The following is a 12,581-nucleotide window of genomic DNA, read 5'->3' on the forward strand; positions in this document are numbered from 1 at the left end:
CCACCAAGGTTTCATCCGAATCAAGCAAGGATCAAATTCAGTACATGACAATGTGTGAAAGAAGTATTATGTGATATTGCTCCCACGAACTCTTGTCATCTTCTTTTGAGATGGGCATGGCTTCATTTTAAAACGCTCAATCGTGATGAACGTTCCCTTTATTTGAGGCATGAGGGACATGAAATGAAGTTGAACTTTATGACACCAATTCAAGCCAATAAGGATCAACATAGGCTGAAGGAGAAAATAGAAAAAGACGAAATATAAACTGCAGAAGGAAGGGAAATTGAAGAAAAAGAAAAGGAAGAAATGATAAAGATGATGGAATAGGAAGTAGAGAAAGAAGGTGTTTAATCGAAGGCCACCCATGTTTAGTTGCATTTGTTTACGAAAGCGACAACAATGTTGTAAGCCCAAGATTGGTGGAGAAACTCTAGTTACCACCTAGCTTTCATCTGAATCAACCAAGGATCAAATTCAGTACAGGACAATGTGTGAAAGAAGTATTGTGTGATATTGCTCCCACGAACTCTTGTCATCTTCTTTTGAGATGGGCATGGCTTCATTTTAAAACGCTTCATCTTGATTAACGTTCCCTTTATTTGAGGCATGAGGGACATGAAATGAAGTTGAAATTTATGACACCAACACAAGCCAGTAATGATTAACATAGGCTGAAGGAGAAAATAGACACAGAAGAAATATAAACTGCAAAAGGAAGGTAAATTGAAGAAAAAGAAAAGGAAGAAAAGATTAAGATGATGGAAAAGGAAGTAGAGAAACAAGGTGTTTAATCGAAGGCCACCCATGTTTAGTTGCATTTATTTACGAAAGCGACAACAATGTTGTAAGCCCAAGATTGGTGGAGAAACTCTAGTTACCACAAGGCTTTCATCTGAATCAACAAAGGATCAAATTCAGTACAGGACAATGTGTGAAAGAAGTATTGTGTGATATTGCTCCCACGAACTCTTGTCATCTTCTTTTGAGATGGGCATGGCTTCATTTTAAAACGCTCAATCTTGATGAACGTTCCCTTTATTTGAGCCATGAGGGACATGAAATGAAGTTGAAATTTATCACACCAAGACAAGCTAGTAATGATCAACATAGGCTGAAGGAGAAAATAGAAAAAGATGAAATATAAACTGCAGAAGGAAGGGAAATTGAAGAAAAAGAAAAGGAAGAAATGATGAAGATGATGGAAAAGGAAGTAGAGAAACAAGGTGTTTAATCGAAGGCCACCTCTGTTTAGTTGCATTCGTTTACGAAAGCGACAACAATGTTTTAAGCCAAAGATTGGTGGAGAAACTCTTGTTATCGCCAAGGTTTCATCCGAATCAAGCAAGGATCAAATTCAGTACATGACAATGTGTGAAAGAAGTATTATGTGATATTGTTCCCACGAACTCTTGTCATCTTCTTGTGAGATGGGCATGGCTTCATTTTAAAACGCTCAATCTTGATGAACGTTCCCTTTATTTGAGGCATGAGGGACATGAAATGAAGTTGAAATTTATGACACCAAGACAAGATACTAATGATCAACATAGGCTGAAGGAGAAAATAGAAAAAGAAGAAATATAAACTGCAAAAGGAAGGGAAATTGAAGAAAAAGAAAAGGAAGAAAAGATAAAGATGATGGAAAAGGAAGTAGAGAAACAAGGTGTTTAATCGAAGGCCACCCATGTTTAGTTGCATTCGTTTACTAAAGCGACAACATTGTTGTAAGCCAGAGATTGGTGGAGGAACTCTAGTTACCACCAAGGTTTCATCCGAATCAAGCAAAGATCAAATTTAGTACATGACAATGTGTGAAATAAGTATTATGTGATATTGCTCCCACAAACTCTTGTCATCTTCTTTTGAGATGGGCATGGCTTAATTTTAAAACGCTCAATCTTGTTGAACGTTCCCTTTATTTGAGGCATGAGGGACATGAAATGAAGTTGAACTTTATGACACCAAGTCAAGCCAATAAGGATCAACATACGCTGAAGGAGAAAATAGAAAAAGAAGAAATATAAACTGCAGAAGGAAGGGAAATTGAAGAAAAAGAAAAGGAAGAAAAGATAAAGATGATGGATAAGGAAGTAGAGAAACAAGGTGTTTAATCGAAGGCCACCCCTATTTAGTTGCATTCGTTTACGAAAGCGACAACAATGTTGTAAGCCAAAGATTGGTGGAGAAACTCTAGTTACCACCAAGCTTTCATCTGAATGAAGCAAGGATCAAATTCAGTACAGGACAATGTGTGAAAGAAGTATTGTGTGATATTGCTCCCATGAACTCTTGTCATCTTCTTTTGAAATGGGCATGGCTTCATTTTAAAACACTCAATATTGATGAACGTTCCCTTTGAGGCATGAGCGAAATGAAATGAAGTTCAAATTTATGACACAAGGACAAGCCAGTAAGGATCAACATAGGCTGAAGGAGAAAATACAAAAGAAGAAATATAAACTGCAGAAGGGAAGGAAATTGAAGAAAAAGAAAAGGAAGAAAAGATAAAGATGATGGATAAGGAAGTAGAGAAACATGGTGTTTAATCGAAGGCCACCCCTGTTTAGTTGTATTCGTTTACAAAAGTGACAACAATGTTGTAAGCCAAAGATTGGTGGAGAAACTCTAGTTACCACCAAGCTTTCATCTGAATCAACCAAGGATCAAATTCAGTACAGGAAAATGTGTGAAAGAAGTATTGTGTGATATTGCTCCCACGAACTCTTGTCATCTTCTTTTGAGATGGGCATGACTTCATTTTAAAACGCTCAATCTTGATGAACGTTCCCTTTATTTGAGTCATGAGGGACATGAAATGAAGTTGAAATTTATGACACCCAGACAAGCCAGTAATGATCAACATAGGCTGAAGGAGAAAATAGAAAAAGAAGAAATATAAACTGCAGAAGGAAGGGAAATTGAAGAAAAAGAAAAGGAAGAAAAGATAAAGATGATGGAAAAGGAAGTAGAGAAACAAGGCGTTTAATCGAAGGCCACCCATGTTTAGTTGCATTCGTTTACGAAAGCGACAACAATGTTTTAAGCCAAAGATTGGTGGAGAAACTCTAGTACCACCAAGCTTTCATCTGAATCAACCAAGGATCAAATTCAGTATAGGACAATGTGTGAAAGAAGTATTGTGTGATATTGCTCCCACGAACTCTTGTCATCTTCTTTTGAGATGGGCATGGCTTCATTTTAAAACGCTCAATATCGATGAACGTTCCCTTTGAGGCATGAGCGACATGAAATGAAGTTCAAATTTATGACACAAGGACAAGCCAGTAAGGATCAACATAGGCTGAAGGAGAAAATACAAAAGAAGAAATATAAACTGCAGAAGAGAGGGAAATTGAAGAAAAAGAAAAGGAAGAAAAGATAAAGATGATGGATAAGGAAGTAGAGAAACATGGTGTTTAATCGAAGGCCACCCATGTTTAGTTGCATTCGTTTACAAAAGTGACAACAATGTTGTAAGCCAAAGATTGGTGGAGAAACTCTAGTTACCACCAAGGTTTCATCTGAATCAAACAAGGATAAAATTCAGTACAGGAAAATGTGTGAAAGAAGTATTGTGTGATATTGCTCCCACGAACTCTTGTCATCTTCTTTTGAGATGGGCATGACTTCATTTTAAAATGCTCAATCTTGATCAACGTTCCCTTTATTTGAGTCATGAGGGACATGAAATGAAGTTGACATTTATGACACCAAGACAAGCCAGTAATGATCAACATAGGCTGAAGGAGAAAATAGAAAAAGAAGAAATATAAACTGCAGAAGGAAGGGAAATTGAAGAAAAAGAAAAGGAAGAAAAGATAAAGATGATGGAAAAGGAAGTAGAGAAACAAGGCGTTTAATCGAAGGCCACCCATGTTTAGTTGCATTCGTTTACGAAAGCGACAACAATGTTTTAAGCCAAAGATTGGTGGAGAAACTCTAGTACCACCAAGCTTTCATCTGAATCAACCAAGGATCAAATTCAGTATAGGACAATGTGTGAAAGAAGTATTGTGTGATATTGCTCCCACGAACTCTTGTCATCTTCTTTTGAGATGGGCATGGCTTCATTTTAAAACGCTTAATCTTGATTAACGTTCCCTTTATTTGAGGCATGAGGGACATGAAATGAAGTTGAAATTTATGACACCAACACAAGCCAGTAATGATCAACATAGGCTGAAGGAGAAAATAGAAACAGAAGAAATATAAACTACAGAAGGAAGGTAAATTGAAGAAAAAGAAAAGGAAGAAAAGATAAAGATGATGGAAAAGGAAGTAGAGAAACAAGGTGTTTAATCGAAGGCCACCCCTGTTTAGTTGCATTCGTTTACGAAAGCAACAACATTGCTGTAAGCCAGAGATTGGTGGAGAAACTCTAGTTACCACAAGCTTTCATCTGAATCAACCAAGGATCAAATTCAGTACAGGACAATGTGTGAAAGAAGTATTGTGTGATATTGCTCCCACGAACTCTTGTCATCTTCTTTTGAGATGGGCATGGCTTCATTTTAAAACGCTCAATCTTGATGAACGTTCCCTTTACTTGAGGCATGAGGGACATGAAATGAAGTTGAAATTTATGACACCAAGACAAGCCAGTAATGATCAACATAGGGTGAAGGGGAAAATAGAAAAAGAACAAATATAAACTGCAAAAGGAAGGGAAATTGAAGAAAAAGAAAAGGAAGAAAAGATAAATATGATGGAAAAGGAAGTAGAGAAACAAGGTGTTTAATCGAAGGCCACCCTTGTTTAGTTGCATTCGTTTACGAAAGCAACAACAATGTTCTAAGCCAAAGATTGGTGGAGAAACTCTAGTTACCACCAAGCTTTCATCCGAATCAAGCAAGGATCAAATTCAGTACATGACAATGTGTGAAAGAAGTATTATGTGATATTGTTCACACGAACTCTTGTCATCGTCTTTTGAGATGGGCATGGCTTTATTTTAAAACATTCAATCTTGATGAACGTTCCCTTTGAGGCATGAGGGACATGAAATGAAGTTGAAATTTATGACACAAGGACAAGATAGTATGGATCAACATAGGCTGAAGGAGAAAATAGAAAAGAATAAAAATAAACTGCAGAAGGAAGAGAAATTGAAGAAAAAGAAAAGGAAGAAAAGATAAAGATGATGGAAAAGGAAGTAGAGAAACAAGGTGTTTAATCGAAGGCCACCCATGTTTAGATGCATTCGTTTACTAAAGCGACAACATTGTTGTAAGCCAGAGATTGGTGGAGAAACTCTAGTTACCACAAGCTTTCATCTGAATACACCAAGGATCAAATTCAGTACAGGACAATGTGTGAAAGAAGTATTGTGTGATATTTCTCCCACGAACTCTTGTCATCTTCTTTTGAGATGGGCATGGCTTCATTTTAAAACGCTCAATCTTGATGAACGTTCCCTTTATTTGAGGCAAGAGGGACATGAAATGAAGTTGAAATTTACGACACCAAGACAAGCCAGTAATGATCAACATAGGCTGAAGGAGAAAATAGAAAAAGAAGAAATATAAACTGCAGAGAGAAGGGAAATTGAAGAAAAAGAAAAGGAAGAAAAGATAAATATGATGGAAAAGGAAGTAGAGAAACAAGGTGTTTAATCGAAGGCCACCTCTGTTTAGTTGCATTCGTTTACGAAAGCAACAACAATGTTCTAAGCCAAAGATTGGTGGAGAAACTCTAGTTACCACCAAGGTTTCATCTGAATCAAACAAGGATAAAATTCAGTACAGGAAAATGTGTGAAAGAAGTATTGTGTGATATTGCTCCCACGAACTCTTGTCATCTTCTTTTGAGATGGGCATGACTTCATTTTAAAATGCTCAATCTTGATCAACGTTCCCTTTATTTGAGTCATGAGGGACATGAAATGAAGTTGACATTTATGACACCAAGACAAGCCAGTAATGATCAACATAGGCTGAAGGAGAAAATAGAAAAAGAAGAAATATAAACTGCAGAAGGAAGGGAAATTGAAGAAAAAGAAAAGGAAGAAAAGATAAAGATGATGGAAAAGGAAGTAGAGAAACAAGGCGTTTAATCGAAGGCCACCCATGTTTAGTTGCATTCGTTTACGAAAGCGACAACAATGTTTTAAGCCAAAGATTGGTGGAGAAACTCTAGTACCACCAAGCTTTCATCTGAATCAACCAAGGATCAAATTCAGTATAGGACAATGTGTGAAAGAAGTATTGTGTGATATTGCTCCCACGAACTCTTGTCATCTTCTTTTGAGATGGGCATGGCTTCATTTTAAAACGCTTAATCTTGATTAACGTTCCCTTTATTTGAGGCATGAGGGACATGAAATGAAGTTGAAATTTATGACACCAACACAAGCCAGTAATGATCAACATAGGCTGAAGGAGAAAATAGAAACAGAAGAAATATAAACTACAGAAGGAAGGTAAATTGAAGAAAAAGAAAAGGAAGAAAAGATAAAGATGATGGAAAAGGAAGTAGAGAAACAAGGTGTTTAATCGAAGGCCACCCCTGTTTAGTTGCATTCGTTTACGAAAGCAACAACATTGCTGTAAGCCAGAGATTGGTGGAGAAACTCTAGTTACCACAAGCTTTCATCTGAATCAACCAAGGATCAAATTCAGTACAGGACAATGTGTGAAAGAAGTATTGTGTGATATTGCTCCCACGAACTCTTGTCATCTTCTTTTGAGATGGGCATGGCTTCATTTTAAAACGCTCAATCTTGATGAACGTTCCCTTTATTTGAGGCATGAGGGACATGAAATGAAGTTGAAATTTATGACACCAAGACAAGCCAGTAATGATCAACATAGGGTGAAGGGGAAAATAGAAAAAGAACAAATATAAACTGCAAAAGGAAGGGAAATTGAAGAAAAAGAAAAGGAAGAAAAGATAAATATGATGGAAAAGGAAGTAGAGAAACAAGGTGTTTAATCGAAGGCCACCCTTGTTTAGTTGCATTCGTTTACGAAAGCAACAACAATGTTCTAAGCCAAAGATTGGTGGAGAAACTCTAGTTACCACCAAGCTTTCATCCGAATCAAGCAAGGATCAAATTCAGTACATGACAATGTGTGAAAGAAGTATTATGTGATATTGTTCACACGAACTCTTGTCATCGTCTTTTGAGATGGGCATGGCTTTATTTTAAAACATTCAATCTTGATGAACGTTCCCTTTGAGGCATGAGGGACATGAAATGAAGTTGAAATTTATGACACAAGGACAAGATAGTATGGATCAACATAGGCTGAAGGAGAAAATAGAAAAGAATAAAAATAAACTGCAGAAGGAAGAGAAATTGAAGAAAAAGAAAAGGAAGAAAAGATAAAGATGATGGAAAAGGAAGTAGAGAAACAAGGTGTTTAATCGAAGGCCACCCATGTTTAGATGCATTCGTTTACTAAAGCGACAACATTGTTGTAAGCCAGAGATTGGTGGAGAAACTCTAGTTACCACAAGCTTTCATCTGAATACACCAAGGATCAAATTCAGTACAGGACAATGTGTGAAAGAAGTATTGTGTGATATTTCTCCCACGAACTCTTGTCATCTTCTTTTGAGATGGGCATGGCTTCATTTTAAAACGCTCAATCTTGATGAACGTTCCCTTTATTTGAGGCAAGAGGGACATGAAATGAAGTTGAAATTTACGACACCAAGACAAGCCAGTAATGATCAACATAGGCTGAAGGAGAAAATAGAAAAAGAAGAAATATAAACTGCAGAGAGAAGGGAAATTGAAGAAAAAGAAAAGGAAGAAAAGATAAATATGATGGAAAAGGAAGTAGAGAAACAAGGTGTTTAATCGAAGGCCACCTCTGTTTAGTTGCATTCGTTTACGAAAGCAACAACAATGTTCTAAGCCAAAGATTGGTGGAGAAACTCTAGTTACCACCAAGCTTTCATCCGAATCAAGCAAGGATCAAATTCAGTACATGACAATGTGTGAAAGAAGTATTATGTGATATTGTTCAGACGAACTCTTGTCGTCGTCTTTTGAGATGGGCATGGCTTTATTTTAAAACACTCAATCTTGATGAACGTTCCCTTTGAGGCATGAGGGACATGAAATGAAGTTGAAATTTATGACACAAGGACAAGATAGTAAGGATCAGCATAGGCTGAAGGAGAAAATAGAAAAGAGTAAAAATAAACTGCAGAAGGAAGAGAAATTGAAGAAAAAGAAAAGGAACAAAAGATAAAGATGATGCAAAAGGAAGTAGAGAAACAAGGTGTTTAATTGAAGGCCACCCATCATTAGTTGCATTCGTTTACTAAAGCGACAACATTGTTGTAAGCCAGAGATTGGTGGAGGAACTCTACTTACCACCAAGGTTTCATCCGAATCAACCAAGGATCAAATTCAGTACATGACAATGTGTGAAACAAGTATTATGTGATATTGCTCCCACAAACTCTTGTCATGTTCTTTTGAGATGGGCATGGCTTAATTTTAAAACGCTCAATCTTGATGAACGTTCGCTTTGAGGCATGAGGGACATGAAATGAAGCTGAACTTTATGACACCAAGTCAAGCCAATAAGGATCAACATAGGCTGAAGGAGAAAATAGAAAAAGAAGAAATATAAACTGCAGAAGTAAGGGAAATTGAAGAAAAAGAAAAGGAAGAAAAGATAAAGATGATGGAAAAGGAAGTAGAGAAACAAGGTGTTTAATCGAAGGCCACCCCTATTTTAGTTGCATTCGTTTACGAAAGCGACAACAATGTTGTATGCCAAAGATTGGTGGAGAAACTCTAGTTACCACCAAGCTTTCATCTGAATGAAGCAAGGATCAAATTCAGTACAGGACAATGTGTGAAAGAAGTATTGTGTGATATTGCTCCCATGAACTCTTGTCATCTTCTTTTGAGATAGGCATGGCTTCATTTTAAAACGCTCAATCTTGATGAACGTTCCCTTTATTTGAGGCATGAGGGACATGAAATGAAGTTGAAATTTATGACACCAAGACAAGCCGGTGATCATCAACATAGGCTGAAGGAGAAAATGGAAAAAGAAGAAATATAAACTGCAAAAGGAAGGAAATTGAAGAAAAAGAAAAGGAAGAAAAGATAAAGATGATGGATAAGGAAGTAGAGAAACATGGTGTTTAATCGAAGGCCACCCCTGTTTAGTTGCATTTGTTTACGAAAGCGACAACAACGTTGTAAGCCCAAGATTGGTGGAGAAACTCTAGTTACAACAAGGCTTTCATCTAAATCAACCTAGGATCAAATTCAGTACAGGCCAATGTGTGAAAGAAGTATTGTGTGATATTGCTCCCACGAACTCTTGTCATCTTCTTTTGAGATGGGCATGGCTTCGTTTTAAAACGCTCAATCATGATGAACGTTACCTTTATTTGAGTCATGAGGGACATGAAATGAAGTTGAAATTTATGACACCAAGACAACCCAGTAATGATCAACATAGGCTGAAGGAGAAAATAGAAAAAGAAGAAATATAAACTGCAGAAAGAAGGGAAATTGAAGAAAAAGAAAAGGAAGAAAAGATAAAGATGATGGAAAAGGAAGTAGAGAAACAAGGTGTTTAATCGAAGGCCACCCATGTTTAGTTGCATTCGTTTACTAAAGCGACAACATTGTTGTAAGCCAGAGATTGGTGGAGGAACTCTAGTTACCACCAAGGTTTCATCCGAATCAAGCAAAGATCAAATTTAGTACATGACAATGTGTGAAATAAGTATTATGTGATATTGCTCCCACAAACTCTTGTCATCTTCTTTTGAGATGGGCATGGCTTAATTTTAAAACGCTCAATCTTGTTGAACGTTCCCTTTATTTGAGGCATGAGGGACATGAAATGAAGTTGAACTTTATGACACCAAGTCAAGCCAATAAGGATCAACATACGCTGAAGGAGAAAATAGAAAAAGAAGAAATATAAACTGCAGAAGGAAGGGAAATTGAAGAAAAAGAAAAGGAAGAAAAGATAAAGATGATGGATAAGGAAGTAGAGAAACAAGGTGTTTAATCGAAGGCCACCCCTATTTAGTTGCATTCGTTTACGAAAGCGACAACAATGTTGTAAGCCAAAGATTGGTGGAGAAACTCTAGTTACCACCAAGCTTTCATCTGAATGAAGCAAGGATCAAATTCAGTACAGGACAATGTGTGAAAGAAGTATTGTGTGATATTGCTCCCACGAACTCTTATCATCTTCTTTTGAGATGGGGATGGCTTCATTTTAAAACGCTCAATATCGATGAACGTTCCCTTTGAGGCATGAGCGACATGAAATGAAGTTGAAACTTATGACACAAGGACAAGCCAGTAAGGATCAACATAGGCTGAAGGAGAAAATACAAAAGAAGAAATATAAACTGCAGAAGGGAGGGAAATTGAAGAAAAAGAAAAGGAAGAAAAGATAAAGATGATGGATAAGGAAGTAGAGAAACATGGTGTTTAATCGAAGGCCACCCCTGTTTAGTTGCATTCGTTTACAAAAGTGACAACAATGTTGTAAGCCAAAGATTGGTGGAGAAACTCTAGTTACCACCAAGCTTTCATCTGAATCAACCAAGGATCAAATTCAGTACAGGAAAATGTGTGAAAGAAGTATTGTGTGATATTGCTCCCACGAACTCTTGTCATCTTCTTTTGAGATGGGCATGGCTTCATTTTAAAATGCTCAATCTTGATGAACGTTCCCTTAATTTGAGTCATGAGGGACATGAAATGAAGTTGACATTTATGACACCAAGACAAGCCAGTAATGATCAACATAGGCTGAAGGAGAAAATAGAAAAAAAAGAAATATAAACTGCAGAAGGAAGGGAAATTGAAGAAAAAGAAAAGGAAGAAAAGATAAAGATGATGGAAAAGGAAGTAGAGAAACAAGGCGTTTAATCGAAGGCCACCCATGTTTAGTTGCATTCGTTTACGAAAGCGACAACAATGTTTTAAGCCAAAGATTGGTGGAGAAACTCTAGTACCACCAAGCTTTCATCTGAATCAACCAAGGATCAAATTCAGTATAGGACAATGTGTGAAAGAAGTATTGTGTGATATTGCTCCCACGAACTCTTGTCATCTTCTTTTGAGATGGGCATGGCTTCATTTTAAAACGCTTAATCTTGATTAACGTTCCCTTTATTTGAGGCATGAGGGACATGAAATGAAGTTGAAATTTATGACACCAACACAAGCCAGTAATGATCAACATAGGCTGAAGGAGAAAATAGAAACAGAAGAAATATAAACTGCAGAAGGAAGGTAAATTGAAGAAAAAGAAAAGGAAGAAAAGATAAAGATGATGGAAAAGGAAGTAGAGAAACAAGGTGTTTAATCGAAGGCCACCCCTGTTTAGTTGCATTCGTTTACGAAAGCAACAACATTGCTGTAAGCCAGAGATTGGTGGAGAAACTCTAGTTACCACAAGCTTTCATCTGAATCAACCAAGGATCAAATTCAGTACAGGACAATGTGTGAAAGAAGTATTGTGTGATATTGCTCCCACGAACTCTTGTCATCTTCTTTTGAGATGGGCATGGCTTCATTTTAAAACGCTCAATCTTGATGAACGTTCCCTTTATTTGAGGCATGAGGGACATGAAATGAAGTTGAAATTTATGACACCAAGACAAGCCAGTAATGATCAACATAGGGTGAAGGGGAAAATAGAAAAAGAACAAATATAAACTGCAAAAGGAAGGGAAATTGAAGAAAAAGAAAAGGAAGAAAAGATAAATATGATGGAAAAGGAAGTAGAGAAACAAGGTGTTTAATCGAAGGCCACCCCTGTTTAGTTGCATTCGTTTACGAAAGCAACAACAATGTTCTAAGCCAAAGATTGGTGGAGAAACTCTAGTTACCACCAAGCTTTCATCCGAATCAAGCAAGGATCAAATTCAGTACATGACAATGTGTGAAAGAAGTATTATGTGATATTGTTCACACGAACTCTTGTCATCGTCTTTTGAGATGGGCATGGCTTTATTTTAAAACATTCAATCTTGATGAACGTTCCCTTTGAGGCATGAGGGACATGAAATGAAGTTGAAATTTATGACACAAGGACAAGATAGTATGGATCAACATAGGCTGAAGGAGAAAATAGAAAAGAATAAAAATAAACTGCAGAAGGAAGAGAAATTGAAGAAAAAGAAAAGGAAGAAAAGATAAAGATGATGGAAAAGGAAGTAGAGAAACAAGGTGTTTAATCGAAGGCCACCCATGTTTAGATGCATTCGTTTACTAAAGCGACAACATTGTTGTAAGCCAGAGATTGGTGGAGAAACTCTAGTTACCACAAGCTTTCATCTGAATACACCAAGGATCAAATTCAGTACAGGACAATGTGTGAAAGAAGTATTGTGTGATATTGCTCCCACGAACTCTTGTCATCTTCTTTTGAGATGGGCATGGCTTCATTTTAAAACGCTCAATCTTGATGAACGTTCCCTTTATTTGAGGCAAGAGGGACATGAAATGAAGTTGAAATTTACGACACCAAGACAAGCCAGTAATGATCAACATAGGCTGAAGGAGAAAATATAAAAAGAAGAAATATAAACTGCAGAGAGAAGGGAAATTGAAGAAAAAGAAAAGGAAGAAA

The sequence above is a fragment of the Vigna unguiculata genome, chromosome 4 (genome assembly GCF_037176805.1).
Source record: "Vigna unguiculata cultivar grain cowpea cultivar isolate G323 ecotype 2 chromosome 4, ASM3717680v1, whole genome shotgun sequence".
Classification (NCBI taxonomy): domain Eukaryota; kingdom Viridiplantae; phylum Streptophyta; class Magnoliopsida; order Fabales; family Fabaceae; genus Vigna; species Vigna unguiculata.